At 36.7% G+C, this 17,228-nt stretch overlaps 1 protein-coding gene across 4 annotated transcripts in view; it reads left to right on the plus strand.

Moving 5' to 3' along the window:
- The window catches only part of SIPA1L2 (signal induced proliferation associated 1 like 2), a 151,733-nt gene that overhangs the window by 25,842 nt on the left and 108,663 nt on the right, over positions 1 to 17,228 (plus strand). For all 4 annotated transcript variants that reach the window (XM_063329034.1, XM_063329035.1, XM_063329036.1 and 1 more), the window contains exon 2: positions 10,316 to 10,388. The gene's annotated coding sequence lies outside the window, so the exon portion shown is untranslated. The remainder of the gene's footprint in view (positions 1 to 10,315; positions 10,389 to 17,228) is intronic.

Consider the following 17,228-nt stretch of genomic DNA (forward strand, 5'->3'; position numbering starts at 1 on the left):
TACAACTACCTGAAAGGAGGTTGTAGAGAGGTGGGGGTTGGTCTCTTCTCCCAAGTAACAAGTGATAGGACAAGAGGAAATGGCCTCAAATTGTACCAGGGGAAGTTTAGATTGGATATTAGGAAAAATTTCTTCACCAAAAGGGTTATCAAGCACTAAAACGGGCTGTCCAGGGAAGTGGTTGATTCACCATCCCTGGAGGTATTTAAAAGACGAGTAGACGTGGTGCTTAGGGACATGGTTTAGTGATGGTTTTGGCAGTGTTAGGTTGATGGTTGGACTTGATGATCTTAAAGGTCTTTTCCAAACTAGACGATTCTATGATTCTATGTATCCAAAATCCATCACCAAATCTTGTTGATCTATGGATATGGATTAATGGTATTTGGGATGCTGACAGTTTTGGGTTGGTTTCAAGTTAGTCCTTCTGGACCTGAAAGAGGGATACATATTGTTACAATAAGTTATAGTGTACTTATCAGCTCAGCAGATAGTTTAGATCTCTCTACTCCTCAAAAGGATCACCATAAATTCTTTATTTTCTATTGTGCGTTTACCTTATATACTCCCTTTAGTTTTGCATTGTGTGTGTTTAATCTGGCTGATTCTACTCTACTATTACACCATGTAATTAAGTGTTGTCTATAAAAAGCAATGGTAGTAAATTATGAGGATCGTATTCTTGGAATGAATTTGATGACCAATTATGCTATTTTTGTCTCTGATATTCGAAGGGAAATGGGAGATGTTCAAATTAAATTCTGGGCATTGTCAGCTTTTTCAATGTTGTATCAGAGTTAAGGTTGAAAGAGGACTGTACAGACTTTTGAATAGGATTTTCAATCACATGTGTAAGTTCAGCGTGTATGAAAAGCACTATGAGGTTATAATTGTGTTGAATGAAGAAATGATCAAATTAATTTCTAAATTTGGCAAACCAGTTTCTTTAAATGACTGGATATTTCAGTAGGAGAGCTGGATGGTACATTAAAGATCTTGATTTATGTTAAAATACCCAATTTTGTTCCCCACAGTTCAGGAAGGATGTTGAGGAACTGGGGAGTAGCAATAGGATGGGAAGAAGGCATACTGCTAGAGCAAAAGATCTGCCAGGAGAGGCTGACGGAGCTAGGCTTGTTTACTCTGGCAAAGAATCAGCTGTCGGGTCACCTAAGAGTGTCCCATAGCTGCTTGAAGGGTAGTTACAAAAATGATAGAGCTGAATTTTTCTCAGCGGCACCAGATTGGCCGCAAATTGTGATGTGGTATGTTCTGGATAGACATGAGGAAGAACACTACTGGGAGGCTAGTACAGCCCTGGAACAGGTTGCCTGGAGAAGCTATTGAATTTTCCATCTTTGGAGGTCATGAAGACTCAGCCAGACAAAAACCCGTGCCTGACCTTTTCTAGTGTTGACGACAGTCCTGCTCTGAGCAGAAGGTTGGACTGCGTGACTTCCAGAAGTCCCTCTCAGCCACTCCAAAGCTTATACTGATTAGTTTTTTTGTTCATCCTCTATGCCCTTTCTTTTATTCCCATTCTAAAGTGACTGTGGCTCATATGTTTGAGAAAGCAAACAACACTGTCAAAAGGCATATCCTACACACAGTAAGGCATTTGCAAATGGTATTCACAAAAATCTGCGCTTGTTTTTGAGATAAAATAATAATACCAGAAAAATTTCCCTCCACTGATAGCATTTGAAAACCATACTACTTTTCACTCTTGAAGAAAACAGAGCTGACAAAGAAATGTTTTGGATTTTTCCATAGTACTTAAAATCTTGCTTTCCACTCTTAAAAATAACAAAGTACTTTTTCACCCCAGACAAAAGTTAATGACAAAATATTAAGCAGACCTATGGCAACAATATAAAAAAAAAATCTTATTATTTCTGTTAATAGTGTTTGCAGCACTATAATTTAGTTAAGTTTATTTCACACCCATTTTATGACCTGTGAATCATTTTTGTATCTTTGCTGCTTTTAAGCAGTTGCCCTAAGTCAGTTGCCGCATTCCTGTTGCGTTTAACTGCAAGCTGTCCAGTACTACTTCATTCTCTAGCTGACTTTTTTTTTTTTAATCTGCTTTTTAGTGGATACTATCAATGATTTCTGTCTTGTTTAGTAACTTCAGTTCCAGGCTGGTAACTCATCTTTATAATTAATATCTTCAGCATTTACACTTTCATGAGTTTTCCTTTTTTGCGTGGTTAAGGGGTATCAAAAGTACTGCAAATGTTTTATTGCTGTACACTGAAAATACAGGGAAGTTAAGAGCACCTTCTCTTTCATTGTGGGGTGTGGTACTTGCCTTAGCTGGGGTTATACCAAGCCACTCACATTTAAGCTGTTTACCTCCTTCTGTGATGAAGTCTGGCATAGTCCAATTTTAAAAAAAACATTAAAAAAAAAATGTGAGGACTAAATGATGAGGTATTCCTGGCAAAGAAGAGAAAAGCAGCAAAGACAGAAGAGATCTGAAAGTGGCTATGCTATCTAGTCTATAATATCTACTGTATTTTCTATAATTTGTGGTCCAAGCGTGGTATTTTGTAGTGCCAGAACTGATACTGTTTCATGCTGTCTTTGTGGTGTTGATTATTACATGCTTTTGCTCTGTGGTCAAAATGAGGTGTTGCAAAGGGAGAAAAAAATGCCTGTTTCATAGAAGAAAAATAAAAAAAGGTGGGAATGAAGATGATGTTCACATTACGTACATGAATGGCAATATGTTACGTGGCATGTTGAAAATATAAATGATAAAGATTTAGCTCTCCCTTACTACCTTTTATTAAAAATAATTACATTCCATATTAATTGCCAATTTATTGTAGCTAAAAAGACAGTGAAACGATGGGCAATGTGTGGTGTTCTGTTCATTTCTAACAAAATCATTTAGTGTGATGCACAAACCCTTTCCCAATTGAAAAGGGAGTTCAAGAGGTAGAGCTATCTGTAGCTTACGTTTCCTGTCTTCATAATGAAGGACATTCTTTACTTGAGGTGATATTCAAAATGTGATAGCGGTCTTCCAAGTCAGAGCAGGGCTAGTTTATTTTTCATATTCAGGATAAAGGTATAGTTACCTTTGAGTGTCTATAAGAAAATTATGATGGCCTAAGGATAGACCTAGTTGCACTGCGACTTCTAGTAGAGAGTGAGCCAGTAGAGTATGTTGCACTATCTACCTTACGTGTTTCTTAGCAAGTGCTGTTTATTATCCATCTCAGAGAAAGGATTGTCCAAAGCTACAGGTTGCTCATCAGGTTCTATAAACAATTCTTCTCAGGGCTCAATCTGAGACTCAAGCAGATAAAAGCTGATTGGATATTGCTTTTCAAATTAGTACCGCTGCTAATTAATTGCCCGTAATTAGCAAATCTTTCTTTAAGTATTCAGACTGCAGTGACGTAACTTGTTTTCCCAGGTAACTGATCGCATAACAGGACAGTTCAGCTTGGTATGGAAAGCTGCTTTTAACAAACTCCAAGTAATTGCATGTTTCATTGAAAGTGTTTGGATTGAAACAATGGTGGTCGAGCCGATCACCCTCAAATTGCCTTGGCCCATTTGGTCCTTCCAGCAGGCTTGCTGTTGCTTTAAGGTAGGAGATGGGTGTTTGGGCAGCGTGCTCTCTGGTGATTGAATGCTGTTCCCTCGGCTACACTCAGCTGGATGCTCAGAGTTTAGAAATACATCCACTGGGGAGGCATCCCTCTTCTGCTGCATGCACAGGGGCTGGTTATGTAGAACTAGGAACAATGTTTACTGTTGTGGTGAAATATTTACAAACTGACCTGTAGCTGGTGAGGTTAGGCCAGCCTGTGTCAAATAAGGTATCCCTTCCACAGAGAGGCAAATTTAACTTTATGACAGTATTTTTACATTTCATACAATTTTATATTGTGACAGTATTTGTGATAGATGTGCTGTGGCAGTATGCAATAGTGACAACATTCTCAACTTCCTTTTAAACTGAGTGGTGTGTGTAGCCTACCATGATTAGTGCCCTCATCTGCTTGACTTCTTTTAGAATTTGAATTTTCCACACACCACTGGCCAATAGAGAATGCTAGATCTTGGAGTGATGAATGTAGTTCTTGCTATGATGGATGTTGGTATTTTTGAAACTCACAAACAAGTGTACAAGCTGAGGTGCCAGGCACCCTGAACCAAGACACAAGTTACTTGTCACCGTGCCTGTGGCTTTGTTACAGAAGTTCAGAATATGGAGTCCAAGAAAAACCTGTAAATGAGGAATTCTAATTTGGATTTTAAATAGACACTGTAACACTGACACCAGCATCTGTAATAAAAAAAGCTGATCAAATAAGGGAGGATTTTTTTTTTTTGCAGTCTAAGGTGGTTGGAACGTTGATTTGTACGTGTTTATTTGGGCAGCGTAAAATTAAGAAAGAGATTATGGATTTAGAAGGAAAACCCAGTTCGCAAGTCAATGCGTAAAAGAATTGTGGTGTCCAAAGCCAGGGATTTTACAAGCTCTAAAGCAAAGATACTGCCTTGTATAGCTTACATTTAGGGCCTTGAAAAAATGGTTTGAGCACGTTATAGCAGGAACTACACAGAAGAAGGAATGACAGAAAGTGGAGCTTGTTTTCTTGAGTCTGTGCTTCATTACATTTCACTTCTAAATCTTGGTGCCTTTTGTTTTTCTGTGTCTCATTATACAGAGCTGAGGGGGGAAAAAAAATACATTGTCGATCTTGTTTATGGCTTGTTTATTGTATATCTTTGTTTTGTTTCACAGTAAAGCATGCTGCTACTTCCTTAAACTTATTGTTTTCTATTGCTCAGTCTGAATTTCAAAAAGCAGCAGCATGTTTTCTCTATGAAATGAAGACTCTACAATACATTTCACGTATGAAACACCTGCACAGTAGGAAGTGAAGCAGAACTTTTTAGCTCTCACTGTTTTACGGCAAGATTTCTGTTGCCTTTCCTTCCTGTAAACAAAAGGAGTCACTTAGAGAGTGGGAAATAGGCTGTTGACAGGATATTTTCTGTATGAAAGGAAGGAAAAGTGCCTTTACAGAGACCAGCCTATTGTGTTGGGAATATTGGAAGTTATATGGAGTTAAATTGAGTTTAGTGTTTGGAGGGGAAATAAACAGCAAAATACATGTAATCACTTCAGTCTTGACCCTGAGAAGTGCTAGATGCAGGAGTTAGGACATGGAGTGTTTTGGTTTCTCCCCAGTCCTGTGTGTAACTTGTGGTCATTGTAAGAACTTGATCAGATATAGGCTACACCTCAAAATAAAAGCTAAGAGCTTATGGAATGTGGCTTTTATTTAAAAGCGAGCACTTTTGATATGTGTACTTTTAATTGCTGGTTCAAGTTACATTTGCACATCTGTCTTCCAGCTGGCTGTCTTTGAAATACAGTTGTCTTTGCTACAGAAATGTCATAATTGGATTTTTCTTGAAAGTAATGGTTTCAAATGTACATGTAGAGTGTACATATTCTCAAAGTTCTGCTTCACCTGTGAAATCTTTAACTAGAATTCTGGTGTGAATCAGGATATCTTATTCTGGCCTGTGTTACAAAATTAATTTCTGCGAATAGCGATCTGATTTTTCATTTATCTTCTGCAGCACCAGCAAGAACCTTTACCACCAGCAAGAACTGTGGATTAGGCATTTAATTCTAAATTCTGTTTAAGCATTATAGAATAATCTGGCTTTCTTGAAACCTCTGGTTATATATAAGCTGATAGGAGAGACAATAGCTTTGCCAATAAAACTGAGAAAGGTAGAGAAAAATATGTATACAATATTACTTGTCATTAGCTGTATGTATTTTTATCTGCAGTTCTTTTACTGTAGTCACACTTGAAAATGGAAATGTATTGTAGTAGTTTTTGTCATTTCTTTTGCTCCGTATGTTAAAAGTAGTTAATATGTGAATACTGAGAAAAGGCAATTGTAAGCATGGAAATGAAAAAAAATCTTGCTTGCTTAATAGATACTGAACTCCACTTTTGGTTTTGTAATGGGTATTTAAAACCAAAAAGCCTTAGCAGCAGCGTTCCCTGTTACAAACATGATTTTAATTTTTTTTTTCTTGCCCTGCATGATGGATTCACACAGGATCCAGTTCCTCACACGGAAATCCTAATGTCTGGGTTTTTCAGTCTAATGTGGCAAATAAGACTGAAGTGTGTGCATGTGTGTATGTACACGGCAACTGAGAGTGGTCTGTCTTCTGGCACGTCTTGGTGAATGGAGCATGTGCCTTGTCTTTGTCCTTATAGAAGAAACAGAATGATACTTTTGCTGCCTGTATTCGTTTTTGTGTTCTTCTAGGCCAGAAGTATCTGTCTGCTTGTTGCCTTTCTCTCTGTATTTTTTAATTCTTTCTTCATTCTAGTTGGACCATTGCAGAAAGAGCTACTGCAGTCATGAATGAGATTTTGTCTAGGTGTAGAGGGAAGCATAAAGCTTCTTCTTAAAAGCTTGGAGTCTTGAAGAAACGAATGCCAAGGGTATCCTACAACCTAGACCAAATGACTCAACAAGGCATTAGCTAGTCTTTGTGGTGCTATGTGAAATTTATTTTGCTGGACTATGTATAATTTTGAACTTTGTATTTTTTTCAAAGTGAATGGGATCTCAGGTGTAATTACATTCTTGTCCTGAAGATTCTTTAATGAGGAAACTATTAGATTTACATTTCACATGTAAGAAATGGTTTTCTTATGCATCTTGCAAATGTAATAAATCCAGCTTCTTTTTGTATGTATGGACGTTTGAATCTAACTTTCCTAGCAGATTTGCTAGGCTCATCTTCCAGAGATTTACTTCTTCCTTCCCATGAAAGTTCTCCTATTTTCCCTCAGATATCCCAGCAGAAATATGGCTCCTACGTTACGAGTTGAGCATGTCCAGGGTACATGAGACTTACTGTGTAGGTTGACTGTGGCAAGTTGATATTCTGGACATATTGAACTTGCTGTGGAGCTTATTTCTGAAGTGACCATCTGTACAATGTTTCAGAGCACTAGGAAGCTTGCTTGGAACTGGTCTCTCCTGAGTAGGACGATGCAGTCTACCCCATTTTTTTCTGAAATCAGTTTCTTCTGCATAGCCAAGACACTTTTGGGTAGAGAAAGAATACTTGCCTGGAGAAAAGCAGATGTCTGGTACTGATATTAATCTCTTTCTGCTTTTCCTATGATAAAAAAATAGGAATAGAAAAATATTAAAAGATTGGACATAAGTAATACCAAAGATTCAGGCAGAAAAATCATGTTTTCGTAGTTGAAAAAAAGGTGCAGTGTGTGGCAGGCGACAGTTATGAATGTCTGACCTTATGCCAGACAGAAGTACTAATAAGGATTGGCCTTCCTAATCTACTTAGGAATTACTTCTACTGGCGTTTCAGATATCTTCTTAGGTGAAATCTTCTTTGACTTGTCATTGGCCAAGCCGACTTCCTCAGTGACATTCCCTGGAGAAGCAAGTCTCTAGTCTTCAATTCCAGAGGACATTTAGAAAAAGAAAAGACTAACAAACCAGCAAATGAAATGCATTTACTTCCTGGAGAATAAAACAACCCAGATGGGACTCTGGGAATAGTAAAAGATGAGATGACAAGGATAGTCACCTTACGCACAGGGGTCTTATGACATCTAATGCTACAAATAAGTTTTAAAGTACATTTAAGAAAAGAGGCAGTTTCTCCCGATTTCTGATTTATAATTTGTTACTTTATATGAGTTTAAAGGAACATACATTACTTTAAGTTTGGAGGGTTTTGTTTTTCCATTTGTAGATCTTCATGAATGTAAAGGCAAGACGTTATGAAGAAAACTCTTGGAAAACTGGTGAAACAATGAATTATTTTTTTTAAAATAGATTGAATTATTTTTCTTTTAAATTCTTAAATATTTTTTTCCCTCATGCAATGTTCTGTATGAGAACTTGGGATTAAAAAAAAAAATGTGGATAAAGCCTAGTGTTTTCCCATTTGGCTGCCTCACAATAAAACTGCATAATCCTCTAAATCTTACTTTACTCTGTGGATCAATTGATTCCACTTTCTATTCCCATAAATAGGTAATCTGGAAATTGTCTTTGAGACAGATATTTTGAAGCTTGCTCTTCTAGTGATTTGCAATGTATGAAGACATCTTATTAATTTTTTTTGTATGAAAGACAAAGTTAATGACAATATTTTCATAAAGTTATTTATAGAAAATTGATACCAGTTTCTTTTGGAAAACTGACCGGATTCCATAGTCATTCTAAAAAAATTATTTTCCATTTTTGCAATTACTTTCGTCTCATGTATTTACTTTTCTGGTTCTCCAGCTGTGCTCGCTAATGGCTGATATTCCTCTTATCCTGATAATACAACTTACGAATTCAGAGGCTCCTAGTGGAAAATAAGGATAGATTTCAGTTATTCTTATCTGTCTGGAGAGGATTATTGAATATTTTTATGTGTTTATATATGTATGTATTTGATTTAGTTTATGATTTAATTTCAGTTTTACATTGGAACAGATGTCTGTCTTATAGTGACACTATAAGACTACAGTAGGGATTTGTACTTATATAGAGGTCTGTGTATCACTTGTAAATTATGATAATTCTTGTTTTAAATTGTTGTCTTCAGTTTGTCAGATTAGACTAAAATACATGCCAGTCTACAATTTGTGCAAGGATGTATAGTTTTGCTCCCAGCAATAACCTAGGTGAGAAAACAAATCTGTCCTGCTGGACTTCCTTTCATTCTTCAGCTGTTGGTTTTACTATATGCAGGTATTGTTTAGAATTTAGATACTCTTATTTCTTATGTGTTTTAGATATTGTTACTGTGTTCTCACGTTCTTTTTTCCAGACTCGTAAATAAAAAGGTTAAAATGTTTGTCTATGGCTTTAGTTTCAGCTTTTACTTCAGTGAGGTTTATGTTGAAATTTGTCTTCATCAGATGTAATTTTTAGGTTGGGAATGAGATTTTTCTTTTAATATCCTGGGTTTTTTTAAAATGTGCCTTCAGTTGGCAAATGGATTAGTTATTGAATGATGTTGGTCAACACTGCTACTGGTATAGTTTAGTTTTGGTTTAGCTCTCCCATAAAACTTGTGCTGGCGGAAGTGCTTGCTCAAGCCAAGTAGGTTTTTACTACTGTGAGCATCCTGGTAAAGGCAGATTTAAGTGGCTGCCTAGTTTTGCCTAGGCCTAAAATGAGGATAATAGTAAACTGTCCTGCATTGCATTTTTGTTTGTGTATGTTACTGGTGTCTATAGTACCTAGATTTGCAGTTGAGGCTTTGTGTTCTTTTCCATTGTATGCGCTATTCTGTAAAATACTTACTACAATTATTTTTATCCCTATGGTGGTGATTTAGTACAGGAAATAACATCTGTTCCTGCTGTGTGTGTTTTCTTTTTCCTTTCTTTCAGTATGAATGTAACATTGTGTATTTTCAAGCCAGATTTTTCTATCTGAGGTCATGCTAAAATGAACTCCCTTTGAAACTGTGTTAGCGCAGATATAAAATAGAAAGCCAAATCACCTTATTGGTACATGATAGTTTTATGTTCTATATCTTTGTATGTTGATCAGACCTATCTAAAATATTTTCACTTTACATATACTTTTATTTTACTTCATTCAGAGTAATAATATTTCCCTGTTTATGAGATTGAGTTTTCTGCAGTTTAGTCACCTTGGTGAATGTTTCGACAACTTTGTGGTTTTGGCTTCTTCTGTTCTTTTTTTTTTTTTATCGTCTATGAAGTGTAAAGTTTGCGGTGTTAGATACTGCCATGCCACAGATTTTCATAGAATGTCTCTCAACTTTTTGGATGAACTGACTACTGTCTTCCCTCAAAACATTTTATGGAACTTCATGTTTTTTTCTCAGACTTGTAATTGAAAACATTATTAAGCTACTTGGGTTCTAGGAATAGCTGTGGACCCTTTATCATGACCTTTGACGCAGAGCCATAATGAAACAGTCTGACTGTTCAGCAGCTACTGGTTCATGACCTCTTCCCCTGGCAAAGATTTTTTTTCCAGTTATTGCCAGGAATTTACGCAGATAATGGCTGTAAATTCTCTGTTGTAACACATGCATATGGTATGTTACACTAAGCTGAATTTTAAAGCCAGTGAGTTGTTCTTGATATTTTATTTTTATGTATAAATTAGTAGATTCTCATTTTGCACAAGTGTTCATTTAATATTATTGTTTTTACTTATGCCTTAGTGCCTTATCATAACTGCACATGTTCCTCTAAAAATAAAAAGACCCAAGCCTTTCTCATTTATCTTGCAGGTATCTCCATTCTACTGATATCAGCAAAAAAGTGACTCAAGTTGGAATCCTTTGGGAAACCTTCTAGCCAAAGGTAAGAATAATTTCTAACCAGTGACAAATATATTTTTAGTAGATTTGTAGTATTACCCTGCCTTCTAAATAAAATGGCAGCTGTGTTACCGTTAGTCTTGATGTTTGACATCTCACAAACTGAATTCATTTGGGATATCTAAAGCATCTTAACAAACCCATAAGAGAATCATTTATGTGGCTCAGCATACAAGTGAAGTTCAGTCTTTTTTGAAATTTGTTACTTGGCAGATTGCCTCTCATTAATATTGAAGCGTATGGTACAATCACATTGAGGCAACACTTGTTATACAGCTGTTATTATTCAGAAGGGTGATTGCATTCCTTAATGCATTGGATAAGCCAAAAATAAAATCATAATTTTGGTGACTTGGAAATTCTTAGCTTGGTCTTCCTCTGGAAAAGAGCTAATCTGACCAGAAATAGGCACTAGCATAATACGCTGGAAGAGTGTTCTTTGTAAGGGCTAATTAGGCTGCTTGTAGAAAATCCTGAGCCTACAGTTGCCAAAAATCATGACATCTTGATATTTTCTGCAACAGGAGTTAAGAGCTGCAGTCATCCTCCTATAGCCCCTAATTCTGCAGACTCCATGATCTAGTCCAACTGGATTGCTTTATAGTTCTAGTGCGTGGCTCAGGTTTAGAAATACGTCATGTTGGCTGAACAGAATCTGTCATCTAACGAAGACATGCTCCCTGCAGCACAGTAATAAAATGAATAACTTCTTGGGGGATGGACACCTTCCTGTCCATGTGTGCGTGCATGTTTACTCCTGAATAAAATCTGCTTTTGGGGATTTATAGATAAATTGTTTACATTCAACAGCATGCAAGCATTTGGGAAGCATTTCAATACAAACTTGAAAAACTTGGTCAAATTCATTAATTCTATTTTCACTCCATGGGTTCACCAAGAATACTATAATCTAGAGAGAAATCTGCCACATAAAAAAGGTCTTTAGTTAATATATCTAGTAATCTGGTCACTGTCAGACATAGTAAATATGTACTGTAACTACTTTTGTTTGAAGAATGGAGTACCATTGAATATGATAAACAGTGGAAAATAAATTGTGTATAATTGTGTAAGAGTTTCAGAATTATGCTTAGTTGCTTGTGGTCCAGATGAAAAACTTTTAGTCTTTCACAAACTGTTTCAAAAAAACCCACAACCCTAACATAAAAGCAATGATATACATGCAAAACTAGCAATATGGATTTCTCATGTTACAAGATGAGGGAGATAGTAGCGAGAAGGAGAAGGAGTTGTGGGAGATTTCTTCTGTAGAGAAGAAATAGAATAGTACAGGGCCACAATATGTGTTGTGGCTCATTCAACAATCCTGGGTCAGTCTAATGCCAAACATCTATCGGAGGTGTGTACCAAAAATTAAAGGTAAGAGGTGATAAATGTTTGTAGATTTAAGGCTATACTTAATTATAACCCAGAATTTCACAGCTTTACGGCAGCTGTAGGAGGAAGTAGGAAAGTAAAATGCTGAAAACTTTTGTTTAAGAGAAGCTTTCAAAACTCGCTTGATTTCATGTTCGCACTGAAGTTATCCTTCAATGGGTATCATAGGAAGAAGTGCTGTACTCGTGTTCCTTCTTTCTGTGTCGTGGGCAGATTGGGGCGGGGGGGAGTGAAGTTGAATCCCTTCTACCTCCCCTCTTTCTAGATTAATAATATTATGAGGATATGATCAATGTGAAATCAAATCAGGTTAAAAGCACAGACACAGTTGTTTTAGGTAAACTTGTAAGCTAGGCTGCTAATTTTTGTAGTAGTCACTTTTTCCTCTTTTGTCTTTTTCTCTTTCATGCAAAGCACGAAAACCCAATTATTTTCCTAGGTATAAAGGTATATAAGTAAATGTTCAGAGAAACTACTCTAATTTAGCTTTTTTCCTGGTTATTATTATAACTGAGATGTTGGGTTTTGTAAGGGTAGATAAATTTTGTATAAACAAACTATAAATTACATAAGTTATGCTTCATATTCTTATTTTATTCATTGTAGTCTCATTTCCAGTCTTTTCAAGCACCATAATCCTGCAGAAAATACAGGGCTCCACTACTCTATGTTCTTTTACACAGAAATAATATGAAAGATCATTACTGAAGTTGGTTAGAAACTTCTATTTTCTGACAAGAGCTTACTTTGCATAATCCATTTTTTTTCTAAAATATTCCTATTTTGGGGCAGGAAAATAAAACCAGAATTTTCTTTTTTTTTTTTTTAAGTGGAACTGTCCCGAAATCTTCTATTGTTTGTAAGTTCAACACTAAGCTATGTTTGCCTAGGAGGCAAACTAAGCTTGTAAAAACCTGATGTTCAAGCATCTAATGGACATGGACCAGTTGGAACGGGTCCAGTGGAGGGCCACGAAGATGATCAGAGGGCTGGAGCACCTCTCCTATGAGGACAGGCTGAGAGAGTTGGGGGTGTTCAGCCTGGAGAAGGGAAGGCTCCAGGTAGATCTTATAGCAGCCTTTCAGTACCTAAAGGGGGCCTACAGGAAAGACAGGGAGGGACTCTTTGACAGGGAGTGTAGTGATCTTTAAGGTCCCTTCCAAATCTAACCATTCTACGATTCTATTGTCCAGGCTGGTGGCCAGCTTTTCTGACTAGGTTGCATCTGGTGTGAGGCAATAGTTTTCTTTCTGACTGAGCCAGGTATAGTCACACAGCTCCCATGGCAGACATCTGCAGCATAGATGAGGTACCTGACTAGGGAGGCCAGCCAAACATGGGAGGCAGAGCAGAGAGAGGGCAGAATTTCAAACAACAGCTGATTGTGAAGTACCCATGCCTGCTAAGGTATAGGACCGGGCTGCCCTTCCAGAGTGTTCCAGGTGTTCCAAATGCAGGCTAGAACATTATTTCTACTTTATAATACCCTACATGCAATTGCAGTTTGTACTTTTTTTTTTCCCCTGGAGTAGTAGTTTTCAATCTGTATCATATTGATGACACTAGTAAAACTTTAAGCTTTCATTTCCAACTACATATTGTTTCCAAGAGAAAAAAAATTCTGGAAGGAGTTTATATTTATTTTTTTTAAATATTAATTAAAATTATTTTTAATTTTATTTAAAGTTTATTATGCATTCAGAGATTTGTATGAAGTAAGATAACTGCTTTTGAATTCTGTACAGGTTGTCCAATCTATTCAAAGAATCCTAGATTTAGGAGAGTCGGAATAACTGACCTTCCTTGCCAGTGGTTTGGCATGGTTGGCTTATGCTTTGACGCGAAAAACGAAATTGAACTTTCTGTCTGGCCACCTGAGCCCCTCTGCCCTCCGTGTGCTGCAGCAGTTAAACTAGGTGGATGCTCAATAGCTACATGTTACTGTTTATCAGGTTTTAAGTGGCTTCCTTTGCTCACATCGACTTAATAGTTTCTTTCCCCTTTTCATCTGAGACTCCATTTTTCAATAAATAGTCTGTTCTATAATACAAAATAAGATCACCAGACTCCTATGTTACTGAGCCTGATGAAGGTCTGCTGTATTAGTGGCAGCATAGGACATACCTCAGAAAATCTTACCTACTACTTTTCATATAAACAGTGTGTTTTGCTTCAGAAATGGTCAGACTGAGAGGATAATACTGTAATATATTTTGTATTATGTATTAAGAATATCTTCATCTTGAATTTTTTTTGTTTGTTTTTTTCCATATATTCTGCTAGATGCTTATGTCAAAAAAATTCTCTGATTATAGCTCACAATTGTGGTAGCACTGATACTGATTAGCAGTTTTGGAAGTCTTGTTTTTGAAATATGTATTTCGTAGACCATGAGAACTTATTCACTCTTTTTCTATCACAAGTGCAGGCATAAGAAGATAGAAAGGAAATTATTCTCATTGTAGAAAACTGATAGTGGTTTTGTATCTGAAGAAAGTATAGTAGTTAACCATTTATTAAACAATGGTCACACAAAACTAAATATCTGAGAAATGTTTACAATTTCAACTACTTAAATAGTAATCTAAATTACTTACATTAGGTTGTTTAGTTCTTGCAACTGAACAGGCCTGCATTATGTCTGTAGATTATGTCTGTTAAGGCAGAGGAACACATAATAAAATTAGAGGCTGTACATACACATAGAATTTATGTGTCACATCTAAGTGGTGAACTTATCTACATTTGCCTAAGTCATCATCTGCTTCCTGAGTGACCTTTTGAATGGGAGCATGTTTCCAAATTTATGAAGTGAATACAGAATCAGTCAACCTAAATGCAGAATTTTGTATCCTGTGGCATATTTCCTTTTAATAAGAATAAATAAATAAATACATTTGAAGTAAGTCCACCCCTCTTCACCTGTAGCTGCTGATAAACTGAATCACTAGATACTGAAACTATTCCTTTCATATTTCTGATGGTTGTTGTATAGGGACATATGTACGTTGGACAACTTATCTGATCTAGAATTTTAGTATTTTGTTAGTATATTTGTGACTTGGGAACGAACCCAAGTTTTATATGGTGTAATAGTTATGATATGGGTATAGATAGAATGATGTAGTTTGTGCATAAACATACCATATTTTCAGAAACTAATGCAAAGAAAGAATGTATAGCAGTAAATTTGATCCAATAATATATGTAGAATATAGTGTGATATAACTTTTTCATGGAAAACGTGGCATGCACTTGGTGCAAAGAAAATTGTTTTCAGAAGCTGAACTGTATTAGAGAAATCACGGAATTGGTGAGGTGGTCAGGCACCTCTTCATGTAGTCTAACCTCCTGCTTAAGGATGGTTGGCTAGAGCAGGTTGCTGGGGGCCAAGTCCAGTCAGGTTTCAAATATCTTTAAGGGCAGAGACTCCATAACCTCTCTGCACAACCTGTTCTGTTGTCTGACTCTCAGTAAAAAAGTGTTTTCTTATGTTTAGATGGAGTTTCATGTGTTCCAGTTTGTGTCTATTGCCTCTTGTCCTGTCAGTGAACACCAACGAGAAGAGCAGGCAATGGAAAAACATCCCCTGAGCCTTCTCTTCTCCAGGCCAAACAGACCCAGCTCTCTCAGCCTTTCCTTGTATGAAAGATGCTCCAATCCCTTAATCATTTTAGTGGCCCTTTGCTGGATTTGCTCCAGTAATTCCGTGTCTGTCTTGTAGTGGGAAACCCAGAGCACAGGACTCCAGATGTGATGAGGGAACGATGATGGTTCTAACCAGTAAGTGAAAAATAACTAGCTAGAAATGTAGATAGGCACATACCATTTTTGTCAATAGCAATGTAATATATTCAGTAATTCTGTATGATATCTGATGTCTCAAATATGCCTTTTCAATCTGCAAATTGTTATCCTTTATTTCCTCTGTGAGAAGAATTAAAACACACTTAATCAGGTATAAGTAAAATATCAAGCTGCTTTATTTTTCAAGGCATGGTGTACCATGGAGTTTTGGAGCAATGCGTAGTCATAATAGTTCTTTCATCTGTCACTTGGGTGTAAAGGTCATGGATAAGTAATCTAATATTTTGTTAAAAAGTTATTAGATCACATACTACAAAATACTATTTATGCTACAGGTTGTTTGTTTATTTTTGCAAAGTCATATCAATCTGCAGAGTTGATCTTCCCAATCTGGTTCCCTTCTGACTGTCATAAATCTGGCAGGATTTACCAGTTCAGGCAGAGGGCTATTTTGATTCCTAAAGGCAGCGAGCCAAAAAAAAAAAAAATACCTGTGCTACGTTAGGTTTCTCTGCACTGTACTTCACAAAGTCTGTGGCTCTGGCAAGATTTATTAGGTTGGTTGGATATGTCCATTCAGCTTACTGAAGCTTGGAAAGTAGTAGGACTTCTCACCTATCCAAATGCTCTATCGCTCTAAATAATAAAGAGATAACAGTAAGAAGCACTAGTTGACCACTTGGGAAGGCATGTATTATTAGCAAGGTTCACCAAAACCAGAAATCAAACTGCAAGTTAATAAAACAGAAGGCTTTACTAATTTGTGGTTTGTGCTAGCTGATTTGGAGAGGGCATGGGGAGAAAGAAGAGTGAGTGCTGGCAGGCTGGGGATAAGGAAAGGAGAGCTAGGATCAAGAGCTAGAGAGTGATGACTCTTAGAAGGGAGAGACAGCTACTTTCCAGAAATTTGGTGAACCTACTGTAAAATCTTCTTTCCCTAGCCCTTGGCAAATGCGGTATGTATTTTTCCCTTTGACAAAGAAGCTGATGCACCACTGGTACATACTAAAAAGATGTAAGAAAAAACAACAAACGCCCTAATAACCAAATAAAAATAATTGAGAGAAAGTTATTATGGGAGGAGTGGGGGGGAAGGATGTAGACCATTTGATCTCTTAATTCATATGATCTAATTTATTTCAGTAAAGTGAATTGTGTATTGTTCTCTTATACAGTGAAAGATATACAGTCCTTAAAGTGAAGGATTACAATAAATTATCATAAAGTCCTTTGTTTCTGGCTCATGCAGAAAAAGATCTCTAATGAAATAACTAAGAATTAATGCAAATACTTTTGAAGATAAACTGAAGAATGGGTCAAAACCATATCCTATGAGCTTGTTTTTGGTTGATTCAGGGGGATCTCATCAATGTGTAAATACTTGAAAGGAGGGTGTAAAGAGGATGGAACCAGGCTCTTTTTAGGGGTGTCCAGTGACAGAACAAGAGATAATGGGCATAAATTGAAATACATGAAATTCAATCTGAACATAAGAAAAGACTTCTGCTGTGAGGGTGGTCGGACACTGGAACAGGCTTCCAGGAGAGGTTGTGGATTCTCCGTCCTTGAAGATATTTAAAACCTGACCGGACATGGCCATGAGCAGCCAATCTATCTG

The sequence above is a fragment of the Chroicocephalus ridibundus genome, chromosome 3 (genome assembly GCF_963924245.1).
Source record: "Chroicocephalus ridibundus chromosome 3, bChrRid1.1, whole genome shotgun sequence".
Classification (NCBI taxonomy): Eukaryota; Metazoa; Chordata; class Aves; order Charadriiformes; family Laridae; genus Chroicocephalus; species Chroicocephalus ridibundus.